This window comes from Chelonia mydas, chromosome 2 (assembly GCF_015237465.2).
Source record: "Chelonia mydas isolate rCheMyd1 chromosome 2, rCheMyd1.pri.v2, whole genome shotgun sequence".
NCBI lineage: Eukaryota > Metazoa > Chordata > Testudines > Cheloniidae > Chelonia > Chelonia mydas.
Window position 1 is genome coordinate 49,443,591 of NC_057850.1, and position 27,566 is coordinate 49,471,156.

Consider the following 27,566-nt stretch of genomic DNA (forward strand, 5'->3'; position numbering starts at 1 on the left):
CACGTGATTGGTACAAAATCCTCCCATATTTGACTAATAGAGATTTAAGGTCTGAAGTCGCCATTAGATCATCTAATCCGATCTCCTGTATATCTCCTATATAAGTATAAGTACAGGCCATTGCATTTCACCCAGTTACCCTTCTATTGAGCCCAATATCTTGTGTCTGACTAAAGCATGTCTTTTCAGAAAGGCATCTAGTCTTGATTTGAATACATCAAGAGGTGAAGACTTCCTGGGGTAGTTTATTCCAGTGGTTAATCGCCAACACAGTTTTTTTTTTTAAAAGAAGCCTTATTTCTAATTTGAATTTGTCTGCTTTCATCTTTCAGTCATTTGTTCTTGCTATACATTTCTCCACTAGATTAAAGAACCTTTTAGTACGCCCAGTATTTTCTCCCCAGGAAGCTACCTAGCACTAATCAATCAAGTCACCTCTCATTCTTCCATTTTGATAAAGAGCTCAATCTGTTTAGCTTAGTTTGTTCAGTGTTGATAAATGCAAAGTAACGCACATTAGAAACCATAATCCCAACTCTACATATAAAATGATGGGGTCTAAATTAGCTGTTACCACTCAAGAAAGAGATCTTGGAGTCATTGTGGACAGTTCTCTGAAAACATCCACTTAATGTGCAGCAGCACACTAACCTAGGGGACCCCACCCTGAAATAAATCTTTCCTAAACCCCCTCGTATGGCTTTCAAAAAACTTTCCAGCCTCTCCAAACTCATCATCAGAAGCAAGTTCCCGACAGACCAGGACACACCAACTCAAAGTGGCATCAGATCCTGCAAAACCTGCAGACACATGTCTACTGCTACAATGATCAAAACCCCCCACAACACCCCTTTCAAGATCCATGTGCCCTACACATGCCTATCACTACATGTGCTGTACCTCATTCACTGCACTAAATGCCTCAATAACAACTATGTGGGTGAAACCAGACAATCACTATGCTCTCGAATGAACTCTCACAGGAAAATGATAGACAAAAATACCATATCACCTGTGGGTGAACACTTTTCACAAGGCAGTCACTCTATATCTGACCTCGCAGTCCTCATCCTCAAAGAAAACCTGAATAACACTCTCAAAAGACAAGCCTGGGAGCTTAAATTCATAATTTTGCTTGACATTAAAAGTCATGGTCTTAATAAAGATTTATGGCTTATTAGAACAATTTGTAACCGACTGTGACCAGAGTCACAGTGGGGGCCAGCTGAGGTCACTCAGTTAGGGTGAACTGCAAAGAATGGGGCAGACAATCCCCATAAAGCTGGTGGATATTCCAATACTTAGATTTACCAAACGAGCACAAAACAGCTTCATTATTACCTTACTGGTTACTCAGAAGTCCAAACAACACGGTTCCCTTAAAATGATCCAGCATCAGGCCTCCATCCAGATACTTAAGTCAAAAATGGTGATTTCTGAAAGTTTTATTTCATCATCTAAAAGAAAAGGTTCTACCAATCCCAAAGGATCGGACACAGTACCTCCCACGTTAATGAATGTTTCAGATCTTACTCAAATACACTCTACAGCCAATTCTTATTAATTAAACTAAAATTATTAAAAAAAAAAGAGAGAGAGCATAGTTAAAATATCAATATACATACAGACATGAGTTCAATTCATTTTGGTGCAGATTCATAGCAGAGATGGTGAGCTTTGTAGTTGCAAAGAGTTCTTTTAGAAATCATTCATAGGTTATAGTCCAATGTCCAGATATCATATTCAGGGCGTACCAGCATAACTAGGACCTCAATCTTGTGACTCAAACTTCCCCTGATGAAGCCTAAGCAGATCAGAGATGACAGAATCAGGATCCAAGGATCTTTTATACAATTTCATGTCCTCTGTGACAAGTTGGGAGTTCCTCTGGGAACAAAAGTTAATTAGGATGACTTTGAAGGAGGTCTATCACCGGTATTAGCTATAGAATTAACATAAGGCAATTTGCTTGTTCCTCCACCATTCACAGATTTTTGCTGTACATTTCAAAGAGAGATGACTACAGAGATATCCCATGTTTATAATTCATTTAAATGTCAGGATGTTCTTTTGATCTCTGAATTATCAGAATACAGCATAGACAGGGACTGTTGATTACATTGTTGACCTTACTCAGACATATGTAAATACATAAAAACACAAACATTATCTCCCCACGTCTTTTGAGTATGTATAATTTATTTTGCAGGATATTTAACATTTTCTAGCCATGAGTCACACCCTCTAACCCCCCTTTTTGTCCTATTACTGTGGGGTGTTAACAGGCAACTTCATCTTGAGTAGTCCCTTAGAATATGTGCTAACTACTTATGTTAAACTATCTGTTTGATCTTGTATTTAGCAGTTACACTCTGAGTACCTTTCCTAGACCTGAGGAAGAGCTCTGTCTCTCTGACCAACCAAAGTTGGTCCAATAAAAGCTATTACCTCACCCACCTTGTCTCTTTAATATCCTGGGACCAACATGGCTAGAACAACACTGCATACAATAAAATAAATGGATATTTCAAGGGAGGGAGGTTTCAGGAATATAAAGGATTTTCTCTTTGGTAAACTGATAGTTTCAAGCAAAACAGTATGCAGCATGCATTCACCAAGCAAGACTTTCACATGTAGACTTGACACTTTTTTCCCCATTGTTTCCATTCAAAAGGAAGATTTTCCCTCCTATGTATTGGAAGGAAATCATATTTTGGTAGTTGGAACCAAAACCTCTTTTTTCTAGGATATATAAGATTGTCACAGAAAAGCTTTTGCTAGCATATGTTCCTACTCCTGAACCCTGGGCCAAAGATATTGCCCCATGAAAGGAAATCACCCTTAAAAGGCTAGCTTATTCTGCTGCACTGATTCTGAACCCCCCCCCTTAAGCTGTTAGACAGTCAAACATGATGAGTGACTCGAGAAATTCCACAAGACGTGGAGGCTCCATATAGTTGTATTTTGACTGAATGATGTCATGATCCTAACTTCTTGCTTTAATCCCTCCCTGCCCATTTCTCACCCTGCATTTCCCTTTCTCCTTTCAGATTTCTCTACCATGTCCCTTGGCAGGCATGGGCATGTGCATGTGCATGTTTCTAGCCTTTTCACTGTCCCACCCTCTCCACCTCACCCTTTAAAATGCTTGATGAGAATGAGGACAGGTTTACTTAATTTAGAATCCAAAAATGAATATACATTTCTTGTTCCTTTTCTCCCTTTGATGTTAACTAATAATAATAAATGGAAACACTTTCATATTCTGCTTGCCTACCTTCATACTTCACAGGTAACTGATGAACATAAGAATGGCCATACTGGGTCAGACCAAAGGTCCATCCATCCCACCATCCTCTCTACCGACAGTGGCCAATGCCAGGTGCCCAAGAGGGAGTGAACATAACAGGTAATGATCAAGTGATCTTTCTCCTGCCATCCATCTCCACCCTCTGACAAACAGAGGCTAGGGACACCATTCCTTACCCATCCCGGCTAATAGCCTTTAACTGACTTAACCTCCATGAACTTATCCAGTTCTCTTTTAAACCCTCTTATAGTCCTAGCGTTCACAACCTCCTCAGGCAAGGAGTTCCACAGGTTGACTGTCCACTGAGTGAAGAAGAACTTCCTTTTATTTGTTTTAAACCTGCTGCCCATTAATTTCATTTGGTGGCCCCAAGTTCTTATATTATGGGAACAAGTAAATAACTTTTCCTTATTCACTTTCTCCACAACACTCATGATTTTATATACCTCTATCATATCCCCCTTTAGTCTCCTCTTTTCCAAGCTGAAAAGTCCTAGCCTCTTTAATCTCTCCTCATATGGGACCTGTTCCAAACCCCTAATCATTTTAGTTGCCCTTTTCTGAACCTTTTCTAATGCCATTGTATCTTTTTTGAGGGCCAGATGGTGGCAGGCCTTCACAAGGACCTTTGGTTTTGGTTTTGTTTAAAATTTCCCAGGGCTTTGTCTGTGTTCATTACAAAATTTAAACAGGTGAAAATCAGTGCAAAAATTAACTTAATAATTTTCTGGGTAGATATCAGGGTTAATATTGGGGGGACAGAAGGACAGAAAAGCAAGCAACAAATAAGACAAAAGTAAGAGTACTCCTGACCCATCTCCCTGGTGCAGAAGGGGAACTCTGGGGAATTCTGACACCTCTTTTCTTAGAACTTGAGCACTGAGGTATATGTGTGTATCTTTCACTGCATTGTCTTCCTTTAACAGTCTAAATATGAATGGAAGGTTGTCTAAATTATTAATACAATTATATCTACCTAAGGTATTGATCTTCTTAACATAATTAGTATTTTGATGGGTTCCATAATTTGGGTGAAAAACCATAAAAAAAGAATAGCAGCTTTTTGTAAAACTCAGGCTTTTTTTGAAAAAAAAATAGTTAAAAACCAAAAATGAAGGACTTTGCCCTTACAGCAACAAATGCATCTGAGCTGAGGCAACAGACCTATGTTACAAATCTAAAACATAATTTAGAATAATTACACCGCATTTTGCTTGAAAATGTAGCATCAAGGACTTTTAGGGGAAAATGCAGCAGTGGATATCATCACTGCTAGGAATACATTTAGTAGTTAATTTATATTGTGTTCTTTAGAATGATCTGACTTGTGTGACATTTTACGTTTGTAATGCATTTTAGTGCTATGTGATATGTAAGAAGAATACATCCAGTCATCAAAAAAGTGTATAATCTTCCTTTCATTTTCTGAATGTTTTTTACAATTATGAAAATTGCTTGCAAAATTGATTTAATATTCAGATTGGAATAAAGCATCTGCTATAGCAGATGGGGCAAATGACATCCAGTTCAGCTGGTATAATAACCCTGTAGGATCAATGTGTAGTTTACAAAAATAATTTGTAACTCATTTTGGACAAATTAATTTGAATTGATGGTACTCCATCAAGGCATGGTGCAGCTGCTCACAGCACAGTTTGTAGGCAATTAAATACTACTAGTTACAGTTCTTAAAACCACATAGTCAAACAAGAGATTAAGAGACTTCTTCGCACTCTGTGCAGAGACTTGAAATTTCCATATGAGATAGATACCTTCTGTGCATGCTTAAATAATTGATTTGAACTGGGAAGCTTTTAAAATTTAAAGGTTTAGGATGAAGAGTCACTCAAACCATAAACCCCAAAGAGAATTTAAAGCTCACATATGTAAGTCAGTCTCAAGAGTTAAGAGGAAAAACAGGTTCTGCAAAATCACATCAACTTACTCAACACCATTTGTCAAAATATGTTGATTTTTTTTTCCCTTTCTTCTCCTGATTTTAAGGCAATTTTTGCAAGGGAAATGATCCAAAGTAAAGGAAGAATGAGTCAGTAGCAAATGAATATTAGGGTTTTTTTTCCTGGTAATTGGATGAAAAGTTAATTAATTTATAGACATCAGCAATTAATAGACATCAGTCTTTCTAGAAAAATATGCAGGACTATTGAACAAGAGGAAATGGAAAGTAATATGTTTCAGAAACAGCAACACTACAAATCTAGCCAAAGCAATAATAATTTTTGTTAAGGTCTCTTATGTCTCTTTTTACTATTTGTTGATGATGGGTTTACATTTCCTGTTTATGTAATTTTCTTGATGAGCCCAAGTGAGGATCTGCTTGTTTCAGTCAGAAGCTTGAGCAGCTGCTATAGCATAGGGCAGTTCCTCAGGTTCCCTTCAAAGGGAACTAACCCCTCCTCTGACTGATGTAGTGTGAGGTACATACAATGCATCATACTTTCATTTAATATTAATATTTCCATTGTTATCTTTTGCTGCATCTTTGACTTCTACACATTAAGAATATGAGGGAACTATATGGACACAGTTGAGTTCCAAATAACTGTGTCTAATATCTATATACAAACACAGAAGGCCTAAATAGAGATACACACTGCTGCTCTGTGAGGGTTCTGGTAGCTTTTGCTAACCAAGACAGAGAGGCTCACTATTTAAAGGGACACTATCCAATTCCTAAACACCACACTTTTATAATCTTCTGCTACTTATGAGAGTCTCACTGAGGTATTTGTGCAATCACTTGATCTGTGCACAAAGGAACTTTCATAGGCATCATATTACTCCATCAACACCCATCCTCCATAGTTGTTAATTTGTTCCAGGAAACAAAGATATAAGGAAAGCATGTCTCTACGATTAACTTAGTGAGGTATATCCTAACATAGCATGTTGTAGAAAAGGAAAGAATATTGGCATCATACCATAAAAGTTTCTCAGGGGCCTATTTGATGTCATTCTGCTTTAGTTATTTCACCAATTTATTTGACTCCATGTCTCAAAGTTTCTGTTCAAATGCACGCTCTACAATTTTTACATAATTTACTGAATTTTGCTCTCTCCCCAGTGAACAATGGCAGTACTGAATCCCAGGTTTCATGGAAATGGCACGGTGAACCCATGGGAAGCCCTCTATTTCCCTCTTTGGTTGCCAGCAAGTCCCTGAATCAATTTCAGGTTTGTATGGGGACAGTGTTCCACAGCAGAACAATACAGAATGGTTTTGTAAATACATTAACTAGTTAATCATCACAACACCAGAGTGAGGCACCTAAGTGTTAAGATCCCCATTTTGCAGGAGAGGGAACTGAGAGAGAGAGATGAAGTGACTTCACTGAGGCCACACAATCAATTAGTGTCAGAGCTGAGTTTAGAACTCAGGACAAGAGCTAGGAATGAAACATTTTTCTCCCATGGAAATTTCTGATGAATACTAAAAAAAAAAAAAAAGAAAAAAAAAAAAAGAAAAGCTGTGGAGAATATAGATTTTTTGTTAAAAACCCAAACAAGAAAATTTTCAGTCAGAACCAGAAAACGTTGAGGTCTTTAGCTTTTTTGATGAAAATTTAAAATTTTCAGTGGAAAGAGCCTTTTCATCAAAGCTAATTTTCCACCAAAAAAACCAAACCAAAACAAATACACACAGTTTTGATGGACAGTTTTTGACCAGCACTGCTCAGGACTTTTCAACTTCCCTATGCTCATTCCAGTGCTGCGGCCTCTCTACCGTTCATTTTCCTCTATGATCACTCATTTTTCAATTTAATTACTAGGTATAACTTTCTAGGTGCTTCAGTTGCAGCATGAAGCACAGTCCATTATAGACTTCCATTTCCATTCCCTGTAGGTTCACTTGGAGGATCAGACTCCATTAGAGCCACCCCCTTTCTAATCTCAGCCCCAGAATTGCAAATTCTTATTTGTCTTAGATGTCTTTTAGGGGTTGGGTGGCTGTGGTCTAACGTTCATCTTCTGCCTTCTGGGTACATCTTCCCCAAGGTCATTAGAGAGATGTGAGGTAAGGAGTGCAAAGTCACTGGAAATAATTCTAGGTACAGACACTGGTAGGAAGTTTTTTCCCCTTACATAGGGCAGCAACAGAGGTGATATTCTGCAGATAGTTTTCTCCTGCTGCAGATAATGCTCTGTAATATCTAACTCCTGATTAATAGCATAGGAGAGAGAGAGAGAGAGAGCCTGGAGCACGGGGCCTTCTGGAATACCAAAGACCTGACCCACAATCAGCAAAGCTGGCCATGCTATGAGCAAAAAATCAGGCCCTGACATACAGCAGACACTTGCTTATAAGTTCATTGCCTGGTACATGAACTTGGCAAAGGTCCGGCTAGCATTGCTAAAATACAAGCATTCCTAAGAAGTACTAAATAATAGGCGCTCATGTAAACATATTCCTAGACGATAGTACAGGAACACCTAGCGTTCTCAAGTAAATGCATAAACACATTCCTAGGAGAAGGTACAAGAACATGCCAACCCCAAGTAAGATAAGAACAGGATGATAGAATAATGAATGGGGATGTTTTATTTGAACCAGCCGGTACAAGGTGTAGGGCTGGTAACTAACCACGTCAGGAGTCTAATACATAACTTCTTTGTATCAATGTATAAAAGGAGAAGTCAGCCTAGGGGGTAGCAGAGACTCCCGCTGCCGACTCAGCTGGTCCATTGTCACAGGCGTTAGTGTACCTGTAACCACAAAGCCAGGGTGCGAAGACCGTGTTTTGTCAACAGTAAACCTGGCGATGACCTTCACCACACCTTATCCACCACATCTTCTCATCACACCAAATGGTCTTTCTTTATGAGTAACACTGAGGTCTGCTGAACTGTCAGTGCTGATAACACTGGAGCTCCAAGAACAGAAGCTCTGAGCAGTTGTCACAGCTTAGCAGCCTAGACAGCATTACCACAGCAACAACAACATTCCACCCTTCTACAAATAGAAAGTCTCGAGTGTTTCCAAATTACTATGAATGGGATTATGGGACTGCATGTAGCTGGATCAATAAATGTGGCAGGTGGGCAGGCAATGAGTGTGTTTCTCCTCTGCAATGGCATGATGGGGTCAAGGCAGGAATATTCAGCACTCTCACAGCTATGAAATCCTTGTATAGAACTGGGCAGTGGCCTTCCAAATAGCCTAGTTTGGGTTCAGACCTCACAGTGTCTGCTAAAGATTCCAGGGCATCGAACTCCAGGATGTAGGGTCTGTGCACATGCAGAAACCAACTGAAGTAAAGATAGTGAGTTCTGGGACTTTGAAAGATTGGGGGCAGTTGTGTGTGCCTGAAGGACCTTTAGCATCTAGCCCACTTCAAGTACATTTGTACACAGAGTCAGATTTTCATTACTGCTTTTTAGTTACCTAAAGCTGCAGATAGACACCCAAATAGCTTTGAAAATCTGTCCCATAGACTGATTTTACAGACTGTATTAGTGCTTGAACTCACTGGGATTGTTTGTGGGTTCAGGGTTATAGTCAAACCTTTCACACAGCCCTGTTAAGACACTAGCTACCTTGACTTTAAACAAAAATAAATACACTGTCATCATGCATCCCTTTTGCTTTGATTTCAGTACTTCTGGACAGACTGTACTCCCACAAGATTCTCACTTTGAAAAACACCTTGTTTACTCCTTGATTGCAGAATGTTACTGCAACAGAGGGCCCAATGCCTCCAGGAAGATGTTTCCCTTCATATTTAATTTCTCTTTCTGTTCTGTACTTGCTCCAAAACTCCTTTCAGATTTCAATAATAAATAATCTTCTAACATGCTGACAGAGGAGGCTATCAAGAAGTGTGGCTTTTTGTTTTTTTGTTTTTTTCTGTCCTGAGATGATTTAATTTATGATGTGCTGTGGTACAACTGCAATAATATAGCCGTGCATGATCTCCGCTTTCTTCTGAATGAAGAAAGACTCAAAAGAAGTGTTGCTATATTTCTGCATTCCATTTCATTATATTGCTAAAACATTAAATGTGAGAGTTCCACATTGCTTATGGCATTGATGTACTACATTATACAGATTGAACAGAGTACAATTTATTCCTAATAAGATTTTCATATGAGAAATGACTTTCAGAAACTTTATTTTGTTCTTCACAAACTTTTAATAACTATTTTAAGGGGGAACTTCTGGGCATATACAAATGAATTTTAATGGTGTTTTAAAGTAAGAAATTCTAATTATCTTGTAAGTATTCATCATAATGTTCTTGTTAGCACATGCAAAAATCAATGCAATGGATACTGTAACTATGCATATGCATGCAGACTATAAAGCAACAGTAAGCTTGTTAATTTGTTTATAAACCATTAGATATTCATTTATTAGTAATTATGCTGTGGAATGACTTCCCATATGGCTCACAAGTACAAAAACTAAATTATTCCTATTGACTGATTCAGTTTCTGTAATTCAGCTCACTAGAAAACTAGAAGAAGTAAAAGGGGGAAATAGCCTTGTAAACACAACTATGAGAAACCTGCTAATTTCAGTTTACATGGTTTCAGTGGGGAGTTACGTTCCTTCCCACACACCCAAAATTCAAAACACAGCAGTATTACATAAAAACAACAAACATCTTCCCATCACCTCAATCCTGCAAGGCCACAACTTTCTTCAGGCCCCAAGAGCCATCACTTACCTCATGAAATCTTCCCAATACACTACAGTCCCACAGTTCTTTCTGTTGGAAGGAGTGGGTGAGATTACATTCATGTGACATTGCTATTTGGATTATCCAAATTTTGCACAGTCCTCCGATAGAGTGAAAACAGAGATGATCTCATATTTCAAATTTTAAAAATAAGCAGGTTTTTTAATGTTATAGACTCATCTTTATATATAATGTAGGGCAAAAGCAGAGAATTTTGGGGCAGGAATTACAATGCTGTTTAACTATTTTAAAAAGCGCATATTAGAACACCACATGCTTGCATAATAAGTCACAGCCTGATTATTTAAAACAAGGTGGATGAAACCCAGGCCACACTGAAGTCAACGACAAAGCTACCACTTACTTCAATGCGATCAGGATTTCTGTCAGTGCCTACAAGTGCATGCACTATTGCACAAGCAAATTTGAATCAGACTTTTACCATGACAAACATAAGTCTTACATTTCGGTCCTGGCATCAGGCTTTTGCTCTCTGTTCTAAATATTGCTGAAAGTGTTAAAAATGGCACACGATGTTCTCAGTAATGTCATGCACAAGGATGATCTATATCAGTTATAGCCCAGCTCAATCTTGGTAATCTTTTGAATTTCAAGGATATTTTCAAAGCCACCTGCTTTTAGTTCAGTCCCATTTACTTTTTTACTTATCACATTCTTGCAATACTATGTGTATTACCTTATATTCCTCAATATTAGATTTAATTTGCCATGTGTCAAGCCAATTACACAGCGAAGCCTGAACTGTCTGAATTCCTTTTGATGCATACACTCCTACATTAAAACTGAACTTTGAAAAAGTAGTTATTAGAAAATACAACAAGTTGTTAATTGGGTTTCCTGGCAAGGTGATTATATAAAATTAGAAAGATTGAACACCTGAGCACTGACCCTCTATCACCTAACTGAGTTTATACCTCCTATCCTCTTACAACTCCTCTCTGATGTGTGAAGCTTTTTCTTCTGATTCCAATAACTCTTCTTCCTGTGATATTTTTAAACCAATTTTTTCTCCATTGTCGTGTTTCATTCTGACGGCCAAAGCAGAATCTCGTTTTATAATTTACTAAAGGATTAGGAAAATCCCCCCGAAATTCTTTCATATAGGCAACAGTGGTCAACATCTGTTATCTCCTCCAAATGGCAAAGAGGTTAGTTAGGCAAGATGTTCCCTTTCTATATTCATTTGGGAGATCTGCTATTATCTTATTACTGCACAGGTGTTCTTTTATTCTATCCCTCAGTATACTCTATTAATTTGCTTACTATGGGGAAAAGATACCCTACTTTAACTTCCACAAGCTTTTTAACATATGTGAGAAAATGAGATGAAAGGTGCAGGCTGTGTAAAGAAATTAATTTCCATGAAACTCTTGGTGCATGTGTGCCTGGTTACAAATGATATGACACTACTGTTATTTAAAGAATCAGCGATACAGATAAAATGTTAACAAAAGGCAGGAAGTTATACTCCAAGAAGTAAAATCATCCACAATAAACAGTTCTACTTTTAAACAACATCCCTTTATTATTTGCCAAGCCTCTGCTGTGCTATTGCCTGTACAGAACAAAGGGAAGATCAATGGGCCAAACTCTGAGTCCACTTCCACTAATGGAAAGGCTGTATAATTCCATTGACTTAAGTGAAATTACTTGGGTTTTAGACCAGAATCCATGAGAACTGAATTTGGGACTGAAAAAAGTTGTACTAATAACAAGGGTTTTTTTTTTTTTTTGCCCCACCACTTCCATTATAAAACACTCCTCTTACAGTGGGGTTCTGCTTTGAAAGATGACTATGTCAGATTGGAAACAGAAAATGCAACTTTAATTATTATTTTTTACAGAAAAGACAGGAAAATGGTTAAAATTAAGTTTTTAAAATACAGAAATCAAGGAAGGGCCCAGATTCACCAGACAAGCTAAGCTTAACTTGGCACAAGGGTATGGGACAAATGTGGCATTAAGACACATTCATGGTTGGGAGGAAAGAAGAAAGAGCAGGGAATATCAGGAGGTTGCAGTGGTTCCTTGGCCACACCTCCTTCTTTGGCCACATCTCCTACTCTGGGGATAGGCAGGGTATTGACATTATAGGAGGTGGTAGGTCAGGGGAATTCCCAAGTAGCTGGTTAAACCAGCCTTAATTCTGCTTTGTGATGCACTGTCTGAGCAATGCATTTTTCCCAAGGTTTAACATACCTGAAAACAAAACAAGCAAGGGTTAGACATAGAAAATAAATTTAAAAAGCAGGAATTAACAAGCCATGTGGCTATCATCCCCCTAAAAACTTTGTGTGTATATAGTATTATCCCTTTCCCCTTTAGTCTTTCTCTCCCACTCCTCCTTTCTTATTGGAATGCTAGGTCCTCGGAGCATGGATCATGTCTTTCTATATGCTTGTACTAAGCTATGGTACCTAATTTTAATGGGGACTTTTGCATACTACAACAATAATACAAATACAATTATTATAATGATTATTATAGCATAGCTGTACAGGAACTGTCCTAATGTAGTCATAAGTGCATTTAACTCAGACATTAAAAAACTCACTCCTGAGAAAATGTTGACATAACATGCTTAGCATACGAGCCATTTTATTTTACATTTATAATTTTTTTTCAGTAATGGATTTACTTGGATTTAGCAGCACCAGAATGCAATCAGAAATGCTAATTTTAGTAACATTTTTGTAAAAATATAATATACAACAATATTCATAGTCATTATGGTTTTTTAAAAAAATCTCTTAATTAATCGCAATGTTAATTGATAAATTAAACAGAAGTAATCCACAATGCAACGTTTTGTTTCCAAAATTATTTTAATACTCCTACCTACGATCCTAATGGTTCATCCAGCAGTACATATTAGGATAGATTTAACAATAGACCACAGCAGCTTCAAAATGCTATTACACTACAAACCAACAATGTTTAAAGAAACAAAAATAATAATAATACAAAAAAGAAAGTATTAACACTAGGTAAGGTCATTTCTAATACATGCCATATGATATTTGCCATAATGAGAACAATCTTGGCTAGCTATAGCTATTACACAAGATATAAAGTAGCCACTACCTCTTCATTTGTGGATGGTGCTTTTCAGAGGTAAAGTTCTATAACTTGGAAACTCAAAAGAAGAGATGAAGGTGGCTGGTAGTGAAACCTGTCAGTAAACAAGATTTCATACCTTTGAGAGGAGAAGACAGCACAGAAGATGACTAGTTTAAAGGAAGGTAGCAAGGACAGTATAAAAGTGACTGAAAGACAGCTTTCTTAACTTTGCGTTTCTCCAACTCTGCTAGGAAAGTTCAAAAGGAAGTTTGGTTAATGACCTGACTACAGGGATTCTTAGAGAGACAAAGTGGGTGAGGTAATATCTTTTATTGGACCATCTTCTGTTGGTGAAAGAGGCAAGCTTTTGAGCTACACAAAGCTCTTCTTGTCAGTGTAGCGAATTTTCATACATAAAATGAAGGAAATTGGAAGGTATGATTAGCACTATTAAATTAACTCATGGGTAGGATATAGCAACTGACTCCCACTTGGGTCCTAGTAGTAGGTCTTGAAAACAAGATCTCTTCTGTAGTCCCTGAATAAATATTCCCAGTAGCTTATTGGTAAAATGGCTATGGATGTCAGAGAAAAGTTCAATGAAAGGAGAAATGCAAACACTATTATTGGGTATTAAAGGAAGCAGTTTAAGAGGCTAGTGGTGTACTAAAACAAGAAGAGTTAGGGCCTGTCAACAGGCCACTAAGCCCCAATAAGTGACCATCTCTATGCTTTTCATTATTTTATATCTCTATTATGTCACCTCTTATTCAGATCCTGTCTAAATGGAATAGTCCTGATGCTTCCCATCATTCTTCATATGCACTCCATACAGCTAAATCCTTTTCATTGCTGTCCTCTGGCCCTTTTCTGTTTCCATGATATCCTTTGAGAGAAGGAATGACCACAGCCAATCACTGTATTCTAGAAAGCAGCAATAGGATTCTTCAAAAGTTACAATAATAAACAAAGTGACAGTGATTAGTTATGCTAGTCCAGGAGAGAAAGAGTGACAAAATTGTTATGATCTCTTTATACTGGACAGCTAAAAATAAAAGGGCACGTTTTCAAAAATCAGTCTCTTTCAAGCCATGGAAAGGAGCAGGGTGGAGCAATAGCCACAGTGACCAGATGGCAGGGTATCAATTTATACTTCATAATTAAATTCAGCGATAATTACATTCAAAGGAGAGCTGTTCAATTGTGTAAAAAAGAAAGTCAGTCAAGTATTCAGAGAAGACTTAAGTCATTCTATAATATGTTCAATACATTCCATCCACTGATAAAGTTTAAAATAAATGTGGTTTTGTCTACTTTTTTGCCCACAATATGTGCTGGTTCACCCATGCTTTCAAAGAATCCTCTTTATAAAAACAAAATGTTTTGGGGACATCTGAAATACTTGGATAAGTGGGGGGTTCAAAGAGAACAATTGATTCATTGTGTGCTACCATCAGGAGACATCACTACTTCAATTAAGCAGTAATGGGATAAGAAGAAAAGTCCTCTCGAGGATCCGTAGCTGGTTACAAGATAGAAAACAAAGGGTAGGAATAAATGGTCAGATTTCACAGTGGAGAGAGATAAATTGCAGGTTCCGCCATGGTCTTCACTGGAACCTGTGCTGTTCAATATATTCATAAATGATCTGGTAAAGGGGGTGAACAGTGAGGTGGGAAAGTGTGCAGTTGATATAAAATTACTCAAGTACAAATGATCTCACAAAACTGGTTGACAAAATGGCAGATGAAATTCAATGTTGATAAGTGCAAAGTAATGCACATTAAAAAACAGAATCCCAACTATACATACAAAATGATGGGATCTAAATTAGCTGTTACCATTCAAGAAAGAGATCTTGGAGTCATTGTGGATAGTTCTCTGAAAATATGTGCTCAGTGTGCAGCAGCAGTCAAAAAAGCTAACAATGTTCGGAACCAATAGGAAAGGGATAGATTATCAGAGTAAAAATATCATCATGCCACTATATACATCCACAGTACGCCTCCTATCTTGAACACTGCATGAAGTTCTGGTTGCCTCATCCCATTGGAGATAATAGTAGATAATAGTACAGAGAGGAGCAACAACAACAACAACAAAAAGACCGGGACTGTTCAGCTTAGATAAAAAACCACTAAGAGGCAATATAACAGAGGTCTATAAAATCATGACTGGTGTGGAGACAGTGAACAGGGAAGTGTTATTTACCCCTTCACATAACACAAGACCCAGGGATCACCCAATGAAATCCACAGGCAGCAGATTTAAACAAACATAGGGAAGTACTTCTTCACACAACACATACTGACCCTGTGGAACTCGGTTGCTAAGGAATGTTGCCAAAAGTATAACAGGGTTCAGCAAAGAATTGGATACGTTCATGGAGCCATCACTGGCTATTAGGCAAGATTGTGCGAGATGTAATTCCTTGATCTGGGTGCCCCTAAGCCTCTGGTTGTCAGCAACTGGGACAGGACGACAGGATGGATTACTTGACAATTGCCCTGCTCATGCTCTCTGAAGCTTCTAGTATTGGCCACTGTGTGAAGACAGAATACTGGGCTAGATGAACCATTGGTCTGACCCAGTGTGGCCTTTCTTATGTAACAACATAAAATGAACAATGAACCCTAACTTCAGCCTTCTTACTTTTGACTGCATTGATCTTAGTTTTCAACCTTTACCAGTTGCTGTAGCAACTTATAACAGCCCTGCAAGGTTTAAGCCTCCATCCACATAAGATTTCACATTTGAGATAATGGTACCGTAAATTAATTCTTGACCTTTATCTGAAACAAAATAGGTTCAGTTAACTATTAATACTTAAAGTTCTTTGCAATATCCTTTATTCATTTGGCCTTTGGTTGTTACTGGGTTCTGGAAGCATCCATTCCTTTCATTAAAGGATACCTTGGTATACACATTAGGTCTGTTAATACGCATTGGATTATATCAGTCCCCTAGAAAAAGCGTTCATTAGGGTCATTATTTTTATAATCAGTCTGTGTTATTATGAGATCTTGGCGTTAGCACCAAACAGATTTTTGCTACTATTACCTCCTATGTTTCTGTTGGGAAAAAAAGTCTGTTTTCCAGTTTTCCCCTCCTCATTTATTTCATTATTAATTACATCTTGCATTTCTATAGCACCTTATATCCAAAAATTTTATCTTTACAAACTTTATCATCCCCATTTTACAGGTGAGGAAACTGAGGCACGGCAGGATTCTGGCTACTCTTCTATCGGTGTAGAATGTCAGAAACCTGTTTCCTACTTGTGGTCCTGTGTGTGGGGCGTGGGGGAGAAATCAAGCACTCCATGCTCCACAAGCATAGTGGGGAAGGGATGGGAAAAAGCATTACTTTTGCAAGCACCCTGCTTCTTCCACACCAGCTGAAGAACTGGGGACAGCATTAGGGGGAACATATGCTTTCCTTGTGTTAAATTGTGCGAGTGACTAATCCTATGTTAACAGGTATGTGAGCTCCCACAATGGCCTTTGGCTGCATTTGCTTTCTATAAACCTCCAAGAACTGTGTCATTAGTGTCATGCCCCTCTATAAACCAAATAAATGTCTGTGCCTTTAACACCACAATTTGGCTGAAAGGGGTGTGTTCTAAGTCATTTTGGAAGAGCTGTTGCAGAGCTGAAAATAAAACTCGGGACTTCTGATGTCTAGCCCTGTAGCTTAACTATAAGACTCCTTTAGTTCCCAATACCATCTCACATTGTGTTTGGCTGAGATATCCCTCCACTCCCAAAGCATACAGACACAAATATTTACTTCTGAAAATGTCACTGCTGTTAACACTAGGAAAAGCAGATTTGTGGCCATTGCTGAGCCATCCTTACTGAGGAAAATATTATTTCCCCAAATGCATTTTTTCATCTATACCATTCAATCCCCACCAAATTGTGGCTTACTGATGCATGTGACATTATGGTGAGATTTTTATTGTTTATTTGAGCAAAGCAAATATACATAGATTCCAGTGTACTCATGTTTTATTGATTGGGGGATTGGCTTGTTGTTGTTCTTTGTTTCTGTTTTTACCCTGTACCTTTTAAACTGATGTCACCGATACCAACTCATTCTCACTTTCTCTGTCTATTAAAAAGAGCTGAACCATATTAATTTCTGTTTTATAGATTCTACAACAGCACTTATTTTCAAAGAAGAGGGGTCCAATTTCCTTGTGATTAATATTTTCTTTTAAAGATTTCCACTCTTTACTCTGGACACTCCCAAAATTTGACTAGATGCATGTGCACATTAAACTTCTCTTATTCTCTCATTTTCATCTCAAATAGTGGGCTCCTTGAGTCAGGAATTTTCCATTTGTAAATGGTTGTAAATATATATATAGGGGTTTTTCTGAAGTACTTGTGTGTCTGTCTTAAGGTTCATATTGCCTCCTACCACTGTAGTATCTGGATGCAATTTCTCAGTACCCACAAGTAATTTTCAGGCAAGTTATTCTGACCAAAAAACATCTTGAGAGTTTGCCATTAAGGATCAGACACAACAACCTCTGTTACTATGAAAAAAATAGACTCATTAAAATGAATCTGTAATGGGACACTCAACTGAAGTGCACTTCCCAGGCACCTCTTGCCCCTGCTGCCTCCTGCCAGCTGACTTTGTTGGGTCTTCAGAGAGCCAAGCCACAAATTCCAATACATAAATAGTGTATCTGCCCTCAGTAGGGTCTTCAGCCCCAATTCTTGCCTTTTAAATTCAGCCTTTTGTTCAGCTCACAGATAAACTCTGTCCCCTTCTTGGGATTTATGTCACTCTGAATTCAATTAATTGCTTCTTCTTCCCTGGGCATCTTTCTATCTGGCCCATTTAGCTACACCCTTAGATCAGGGTTAATGTTCTTAGGGCCCCTCTCTCCCTGCTAACCAAACTATGCAAAATAAATCCAGAAAACAAACTCTAACTAACCCTCTATTTCCTTTCGGCAGAGAGGAGAACCCTTCCTTGCCTCTCTGGTCCCAGTCAGGAAGTGACCTGCTAAGGCCAGACATTTCCTTTTATCTGGCCCACAAGAGCCCTGATTGACTGTTGCTAGCCCTTCTAGCCCTTGGAGAACCAGGTCTCTGTGGTTTCTAAAATGGCTACTCTGGAGAGTCCTGTCTCAGCAATGACCCGCCTTTGCTACTCTTTTACTCTCAGCTCACTGCTTTTTGGGGCAAGGTGTAATAGGACCACAGGGCTCCAGCAGGGAGTTGCAAACACCAAATATACCTCATCATGTTATCATATATGACTTAAGTCTGTATATTTAGGATCTGACTTATAGAAGTCTGAGCATCCACACTGATTACACAGTAGACGCTTGTCTGCAGCAACACCTTGTAAGAACAATGACTCCTTATCCCCGAGAGCACTTTCCCTACTGTGAATTTTCAATAACAGCAGTGTAAGAACAACATAGCAAAAGGGCACTGATAACTTGTTACTGATAAGCATTTACTGTATCTCGGGTTGTGGATGCACAGCACTTCTGAAAATCATAAATTATATTAATCTTAAAATATATACTTTAATAAGGACTCATTTAGATTTTGAACCTGGGAACACTACGGTAATACTATGCAATACCACAACGCTTCCACACAGCTGCCGCCAAATGCTATAGGCACCTACACTTACTCAGTGCCTAAAGATTTGCAGTTAAAGGTCCCTAGGTGTCTATGTTTCTGCTTCTGGGCATGTGCCCTGCAGCCTCATACTAGGCCTCTAGACATGTAAACTCCAGAGTAGTGTACAACCTGGGGAAAGATAAACATTTTCCTCCACCTAACTCACCCGAAGAGCCCAATCTAGAAAGTGTGCTCAGAGCTCACCTCTAGACTAGATTCCACAAAATGGCCTCAGGGAGGTGGACTACCTCCTTCATAACTTTTAGCCCACTGTTTTGGGTACTCGCCTGGGTGTCATTAGAGGACGAACAGGATACTGGTCTGGGTGAATCATTGTCTGTTCCGGGTGGCCATTCCCATGCTGATGCATGTGCGTGTGGGAGAGAATTGCTTGCTGTGCGAGGAGCGATGGCCCCGCTTCTTTCTAAACATCTGCAAACCACTGGCTGCTTTGGTATTGCAGGCCCTAAGCTGCCTTTTCTGCCCCCATTTCCTCTACACCACAAAGAATTTGAAGGAAAATGATTCTACCAGTGATGTCATTCAGTTCAGCGAACCAGGACTGATGATCTGGAGGATGGCATGGATTGTACCCTCAGCAAGTTTGCAGATGACACTAAACTGGGAGGAGTGGTAGATATGCTGGAAGGTAGGGATAGGATACAGAGGGACCTAGACAAATTAGAGGATTGGGCCAAAAGAAATCTGATGAGGTTCAACAAGGACAAGTGCACTTAGGACGGAAAAATCCCAGGCACAGCTACAGATTAGGAACCGAGTGGCTAGGCAGCAGTTCTGCAGAAAAGGACCTAGGAGTTACAGTGGACGAGAAGCTGGATATGAGTCAACAGTGTGCCCTTGTTGCCAAGAAGGCTAACAGCATTTTGGGCTGTATAAGTAGGAGCACTGCCAGCAGATCAAGGGACATGATCGTTCCCCTCTATTCGGCACTGGTGAGGCCTCATCAGGAGTACTGTGTTCAGTTTTGGGCTCCACACTACAAGAAGGATGTGGAAAAATTGCAAAGAGTCCAGCAGAGGGCAACAAAAATGACTAGGGGGCTGGAGCACATGACTTATGAGGAGAGGCTGAGGGAACTGGGATTGTTTAGTCCGCAGAAGAGAAGAATGAGGGGGGATTTGGTAGCTGCTTTCAGCTACCTGAAAGCGGGTTCCAAAGAGGATGGATCTAGACTGTTCTCAGTGGTAGCAGATGACAGAACGAGGAGTAATGGTCTCAAGTTGCAGTGGGGGAGGTTTAGGTTGGATATTAGGAAAAACTTTTTCACTAGGAGGGTGGTGAAGCACTGGAATGCGTTACCTAGGGAGGTGGTGGAATCTCTTTCCTTAGAGGTTTTTAAGGTCAGGCTTGACAAAGCCCTGGCTGGGATGATTTACTTGGGGATTGGTCCTGCTCTGAGCAGGGGGTTGCACTAGATGACCTCCTGATGTCCCTTCCAATCCTGATCTTCTATGATTCTATGATTCTAAGGGGGACTGGATTTTGGGCCTCCCACATGGGTGCACGAACCACCAGGCTACAGCAGTCATTCTCATATTTTCTCTCTTTGGCCCAAGAATTCCTTAATTATTTAATCCATGGTGAAACAGCTTCAACAGGAGAGATTGAGGAAGCTGCAAGTCAGAAAATCCTGCAGGTGCACAAACCTGAGAGGCAGAAGAGCTTTGTTCAAATCCCTGCTTCCCCTCAGATCGGGGAGGGCACTAGAACACTCTGCGTTGCCACACTTAAGGTTCTTTGTGAATTTAGCCCGAAGAGACCAACGTTTATTCCTTAGTTTGAGGCACATGATATGAGTCAGGGATACAAAAGTTATTTTTACCTTTATCACATGGTAGGAATGCATATCCCGTCTCTAGGGCCTATTGCTAAATTATGTTTTTCTCTCAGAGAAAAGTCTGCTTTTCTGTTGCATACAAAGTAAGCAAAGGCCACCTTTAAGGAAGCAAGGACTTTAAAATCTTTTGAAATAAAACAGGAGCTATGCAGCAGGTGTTGTAGATGAAAATCTAAGAGAAAAGGCTATTTTTAAAATACCTGTATTCCTGATGAATACTTCTCTTTATCTCTTCTTTCTTATCTCTACTGCTCTTTCAAAATCTGTTTTATTAGCAGATTTTGCATTTTCAAAATTGGGCACAGTAGTTCTTATTTAAAGTATAAACTGCATATAAAATGCAAAAATAATAAAAACAAGATAATGTTTGTGGATAGATAGGAAAGCATTACATTACCAGAAAATTTAAATGTACATAAATGTCATTTTCTGCTAAAATGTATTTCATTGACTGATTGATGCTGGAAATAAATGTGATATTTTCAGTGTTATATTCGAGTGCTCTAATCTCCACTAAATCATTTTCCCCAGGTGTCACCTCCAAGACAATGATTAATGATATACTAATAAAGTTCACTTTGGCAGTCTGAAACTAAAATGTCATTTCTATTGGGCATGAATAATTTTCAGCTAAATAGAGCCTTGAATCAGCACTGTGATGTTCTTATTCAAGGACGTTATTTTTAAAATGTTTCAATACAGCTGAAAGGAAGAGAAAGGTGGATGTGAATTATCTGCATGATGAAATGATGTTTTTGTTGGCTGATTCTTCCTTGACTCTTGGTGCTCTACTCTCCTGAGAAATGAGTTAACTATTATCAATCACTACCTATAATTGGATTTACCAATCATCATACAGCACTCAGGTTTCAGAGTAACAGCCGTGTTAGTCTGTATTCGCAAAAAGAAAAGGAGTACTTGTGGCACCTTAGAGACTAACCAATTTATTTGAGCATAAGCTTTCGTGAGCTACAGCTCACTTCATCGGATGCATACTGTGGAAACTGCAGAAGACATTATATACACAGAGACCATGAAAAAATACCTCCTCCCACCCCAAAGCCAATCACAACTGAGAACATGAATTATACCTGCTCATAAGACCCCCTCTCTTATCTGGATGTGCTTTGTGTGAGAAAGGAAACCAACATTCTTCAAATTATGTATTATTATTCATTAATTATGAAGTGTTAACAATCTGTCAGCACTGAATAAGACACAGAACAAGGATGGTGCCTGCCCCCAGAGAGCTTAAATTCTTAAAGACAGAGCTATCATGAGGACACATTGAGAAGTCCACAGGAGGAATAAATTGGACCACTGTTTGTTTTAAGCTAGACTCACATCTTGAGGATAATGTAGACGAGAGTTTTCAGAAGGGATTTGAATACGGAAAGAAAGATAGATTGGTGAACAGGATATTCCATGTGTAGGCAGGAAAAAGGGTGCAAAAAGACAGAGATGGGACAAGGACACAAAAGGGCATCCATGCTGATATTATTAGCATAGTGAAAAGAATAAGGATGTGATAAGAGATTTAGGTTGGGGTTAAGCTGTGTACAAGATATCACAATCAGATACATAGGTCAAAAGGAGTTATGGTGGAGGGATGAATGGAGAGGTTGACATAGTCAAAGCTATAGGGACAGTAACTATTAGACTACAGGTGGGATTTTCAAAAGCATTTGGAGAAGTGGTCTGCCCATCCAGTGAAAATTTTAAAGATTTCAAAATAATTCCTCCTGCTCTGCTACAGGATGAAACAGAGACCTTTCAACATTTTCAACAAAAAATGAGAAAGGCAGACCCTCCCCCTCAACACACACACAGACAGTAGCCAATTGCCTGGTAGTTAGACCACTCACCTGAAATGTGGGTCACCCAGGTTCAAGTCTCTGCTCTGTGTGGTTTTATTTCTCTCTCTTTCTTGTTTGACCAGAAATTCCATCCCAAACCTGAGAAACTTATACATTCCTGCAAATAGTTTTGGTTTTGACCAACTGGCATTTTTTGATGGAAAACTCATAATCAGCTCTACGTGGGAGCACAAAGCCCACTGACTTTATGTGCTTTAGAAAATCTCACTCTAAACAGCCATTTCTATTATTTATCTTTCCTTACACTTACTCCATCAATCTTGGCTTTCTGTTTCTGTTTAGTTTTATTGGGTTCTATTCCCTTCCTTTGCATTAGAACCTCTATTTTGTTCACTTTTCTTTGTTCGTGTTTTAATTAATCTGTTGCATTTTCATATATGTTTACTGCTTTCTAATTGCTTTACTTTGCTGTTTCTAAATATTTTTTTGTTCCTTTCTTGCTCCATGTCTTGTATCTGTTCGTCCTCTCTACTCACAGTCTCTTGAGTTGGTTTCCATGGCTCACAAACCCTGATGGTAAATTGCATCTGAGCAAAGATGGTATTGGTAGACTTTAATGTAACTTTTTTTAAAATTAAATATTGAAAAAAAACCCCAAAATTCCATCATGTGGAACCATTTTGATTCCCACTTGGTCATAAGCAGGATTCGGATCTTTAGATCCACAGGACAGTCCTTTGCCTCTTGAGTTGACTGATAACAGTAGAAGATAGTGGATTTGCCACTAGAGGGGATGAATGTAAACACTTGCCAGTGAGTTTCACAGCTATTTGCTAGACAACAAAGGAATGGTGAAGAATGGGTCAAATGGCATGTTCTGGAGAATAGTGTGGTATAGTGGATTACAGACACTTCTGCCCCATCTTTTCTCCAGCCAGTCTTCAGTTCCTGCCCATAGTTTCCTCCTCACAGTGACTCTTGCCCTTCCCCATAACTTCTGTCCTCTCCGCCAGCTCCTCTGCTTTTACTCCTAACCCCTCTCCATCCTGGCTTTTATCTCCCCTTGCTCTGCATCTCTTCCCTTCTCATCCTGTTTCTCACCACCCTGGATTCAAATCAGTATGAGTCCTCCTTAAACGCAGCCTGGGCAGCAGCAAGGGGAGCATTGAGAGCACAAGAGAGACAGATTCCCTGCTCTCAGTTCTGGTGCCCAGCACCCAGAGGCCCTCAGCAGCATGGAGAAGCATTTGCTCAAGAAATGTCTTGCTCAGTCCCTTAGCCTTGGGATGGAGCACGTATAGGGCCCTACCAAATTCATGGCCATGAAAAATGCATCATGGACCATGAAATCTGGTCTCTTGTGTGCAATTTACCCTATACTATACAGATTTCACAGGGAGACCAGCATTTCTCAAACTGGGGGTCCAGACCCAAAAGGGAGTTGCAGGGGGGGGTTGCAAAGTTATTTTAGAGCTGGGCAGCTGGAGAGCAGAGGCTGCTGGTCAGGATCCCAGCTCTGAAGGCAGTGCTGCAGCAGCAGCAGTGCAGAAGTAAGAGTGGCAATACCATACATGACACCCTTACTTCTGCACTGCTGCCTTCAGAGCTGGGCATCTGGAGAGAGGCAGCTGCTGACTGAGGGCCCAGCTCTGCAGGCAGCAGCACAGAAGTAAGGGTGGCAATACCATACTGTGCCATCCTTACTTCTGCGCTGCTGCTGGCGGCAGCTCTGCCTTCAGAGCTGGGCTCCTGACCAGCAGCTGCTGCTCTCCAGCTGCCCCGCTCTGAAGGTGGCGGTGCTGCCAGCTGTAGCACAGAAGTATGGGTAGCAGTACTGCAACCGTGCCTACAATAACCTTGGGACCCTCCCCCCCACCCACAATTCTTTTTTGGGTCAGGACCCCTGCAATTACAACACCGTGAGTTTCAGATTTAAATAGCTGAAATCATGAAATTTACAATGTTTAAAATCCTATGACTGTGAAATTGAATCGACCGTAAATTTGGTAGGGCCCTAAGCATGTACGTTCACTCTATGGGGAGGGCACATGCATAGCACATAGGAACTGTGAGTAGTTGAAGCATGCTCAGTACAGATAGAATCTCCAGAGAATTTGTGTGCCAAACTCTAACAAGAGTCTGTTGAGCATTGTGAACTGAGATTTTTCAGAGGCTTATAACTTGGCCAGATTTGAGCAGATTTTCACAGGGACAACAAAAGACACATTCCTGTAACTAAGGCAACTCCTCTCATATTTCAAGTCACTGAACCAAAGCAGGGAAGTGCTCAACAAAACAGCTGTAAGAATTTTTTTACCTGGTCTAGCTAACATTTTCCCTCACTTTATTCTCAGAAATGGGTGAACCAAAATCGGCCTAAGGGAGACACCCAGCATGGAAAATATCAGCTCAAACAGTTAAACTTTGGCAAAATAAAAAGCAACTTCAAAGGGGGTCTTATTATAACAGAAAGTGTCAGGCAATTTTAATAAGGCATCACAACCTGTGCCATCTATAATAGTAATAGTAAGAGAAAGGGATCGGGATCACCAGTTTGGAGTAGAAAGATGAACTGAATGGGATGATGAGAATGGAATCTATCTTGGGCCCTTTTCTTGAAATAATCATTGGGGAGGGATGTTCTGAGGGAATCTGGTTGTGGGGAACAGCAGACTTTCCTAGATGGTATTATTTGTAAGAGAGTCATTTTCTTGGAGTGGATATGTTGAACCAAGTGGGAGAGAAAAACTTAATGTTTTGTTCTGTTCATATCCAAACCAATCAAACTTTTGAACATTTGGATTCAGTTCTTTCAAGGCCATTTGAAGGACATTCGAGATTACTTCTGCGTTGCTTTGCCCTTTTCTTAATTGCGATCAATAAAAAGTGAGGAGGAAGATGCATTGACCTTATGCTCCACCTTCATTATAACATGATGAACAGTTCTGGTTTGGGGAAGCAAAAGGCAGATTTTTCAGTATAATTTTTGCTTTAAATTTATTAAATTGATCCATATAACAAAAGCAGGTTATATGTCCAGTACTGAAAATGATGATTAAGCACATCTCCCTCATTTTTTGTTCCATACAATTCTACTGATCACTGGCAGCTTTTATCTAGACTTGCGTGTGGAAAAATTCATGCATCATATACATGTTTAGTTTTTTCTAGGAGTACTGGTAGAATATTTGTTCAGCAGAAAGATATTCCACCTGTACTGGAAATGTTGGAAACTGTACTGAAATAAGACTAATTGAAGTATACAAAAAAGTGATCTATAGGAAAGGACTTGTTTACAACACTAGTGAAATAAGTGTCTCTTGGTCTACTTTTCTACAAACAATCAGATACTTTATTTCAAAATACATTATTTTTATTGGAAAAATACATCCTTTTATGAGTAATATTCCATGTGGAAATAGCTCACTAACTCCCATCATGTTCACAATAATAAGATTTCTACAACATATCCTTAGCAGCACAGTTAGATGTTACCACTTGGTAATGTCAAGATAAACACAGAATGGGGAAGCATGGAAATACCATTGGGAATAAGAAAAAAAATCATAGAAATATAGGGCTGGAAGGGTCCTTAAGAAGTCATGAAGTCCAGACCCCTAGTCTGAGGAATATCTAAACTAAATTTCCCTTGTTGCAGATTACGTCCATTATTCCTTGTCCTACCTTCAAAGGACATGAAGAACAATTAATCACAGTCCTCTGTTTAACTGCCCTTCTCATAACTGAAGACTTACCAGGTTCCCCCGCAGTCTTTTTTTCTCAAGACTAAACATGCCCAGTTTTTATAACCCTTCCTCATAGGTCAGGTTTTCTAAACCTTTTATCATTTTTGTTGCTGTCGTCTGGACTCTTTCTGATTTGTCCACATCTTTCCCAAAGTGTGATGCCTGGAACTGGACACAGTACTCCAGCTGAGACTAGCGGTGAGTGGAGCAGGACAATTACCTCCCGTCTTACATATGACACTCCTGTTAATACGTATCAGAATATTAGCTTTCTTTGCAATTGTATCATGTTGTAGATTCACATTCTATTTGTGATACACTAAACCCCAGATCCTTTTCTGCAGTAATACCACCTTGCCAGTTATTCCCCATTTTGTAGTTGCTCATTTAATTTTTCCTTCTTACATGCAAAGTACTTCACTCATCTTTATTTAATTTCATCTTGTTGAATTCATACCAATTTCTGATTTTTTGAGGTCATTTTCAATGTTAATCCTCTCCTCCAAAGCATTTGCAACCCCTCCCACCTTGGTGAGAGCAGAAGTATAGTCCTGAAACCAAAGTGGCAGCCACAGTACATACATATAAATCAATGTATTGGCACCATGGTGGTTGCTGTGATTTCTCCTCTTTCTTGCCATCTCATGCACACTGCACCCTCAGCAATATGTATATTGAACTGGGTTTGACAGCACCACACAAACTTTCCATGCATATATAGCCAATTATTTATGATGGTTTTGGGGGCTTTGTAGCAAATTAGCATAGTTTTTCATGGTGTCATACAGATTAAATCTTAGCCAACACTCCTCCAATATTTGTTTTATTTACATCCCCATTACTCAGAATTATGAACATGCTGCAGTTCTTCTGTACATGGCTTCATTCTGAGGTTTTATTCAAGTTAAAAAACTGCTTTAAAAGAACTTTAAGCTTGTTAAGTCATGTAATCATAATCCATATGTGCACGGGGGGCTGAATTAAAGTTGTCTGTGTAGGGCAGTGTGGCCCAGTAGCCAGCATCAATAGATTTGCCCCAGTTGACAGGGTTGTAAGGCCTAGAGGCCAGAGTGCATAGATTCACCGCTCTTAGCAGGGCAGTGAGGCCTAGTGGCCAAAGTCAGTAAATTCGTCCCTGGTAGCAGGGCAGTGAGGCCCAGTGGGCTGCTTCCTACCATAGTTCCCGCTCCTGCAATCTGGGTGTCTCTCCTGTCTCTGGGTTTCCCAGTCTGTGCTGTCCCCGGTGACTCCAGACTCTACAGGACCTCCATGGGTACCTTGGCAACTGCCGGGGTTGCGGCATCTCCAGCTCCCATGAAACAATGAGATAAAACTCCTCAGCATGGTAAAGAATGGTCAAACCAGCTGCCTTGACATTGTCACGTTTTTTGTAGGTATC

The 27,566-nt window shown here is 39.5% G+C and overlaps 1 long non-coding RNA gene across 1 annotated transcript; it reads right to left on the reverse strand.

The window, feature by feature from the left end:
- Positions 1-1,742: 1,742 nt before the first annotated feature.
- LOC122464225 lies at positions 1,743-25,587 on the reverse strand. Its single transcript, XR_006288167.1, has 4 exons — positions 25,575-25,587; positions 15,803-15,806; positions 4,831-4,841; positions 1,743-1,887 (listed from the first exon to the last, which is right to left on the reverse strand). It is a non-coding gene; the product is annotated as an uncharacterized LOC122464225 (long non-coding RNA).
- Between the last annotated feature and the right edge of the window lie 1,979 nt (positions 25,588-27,566).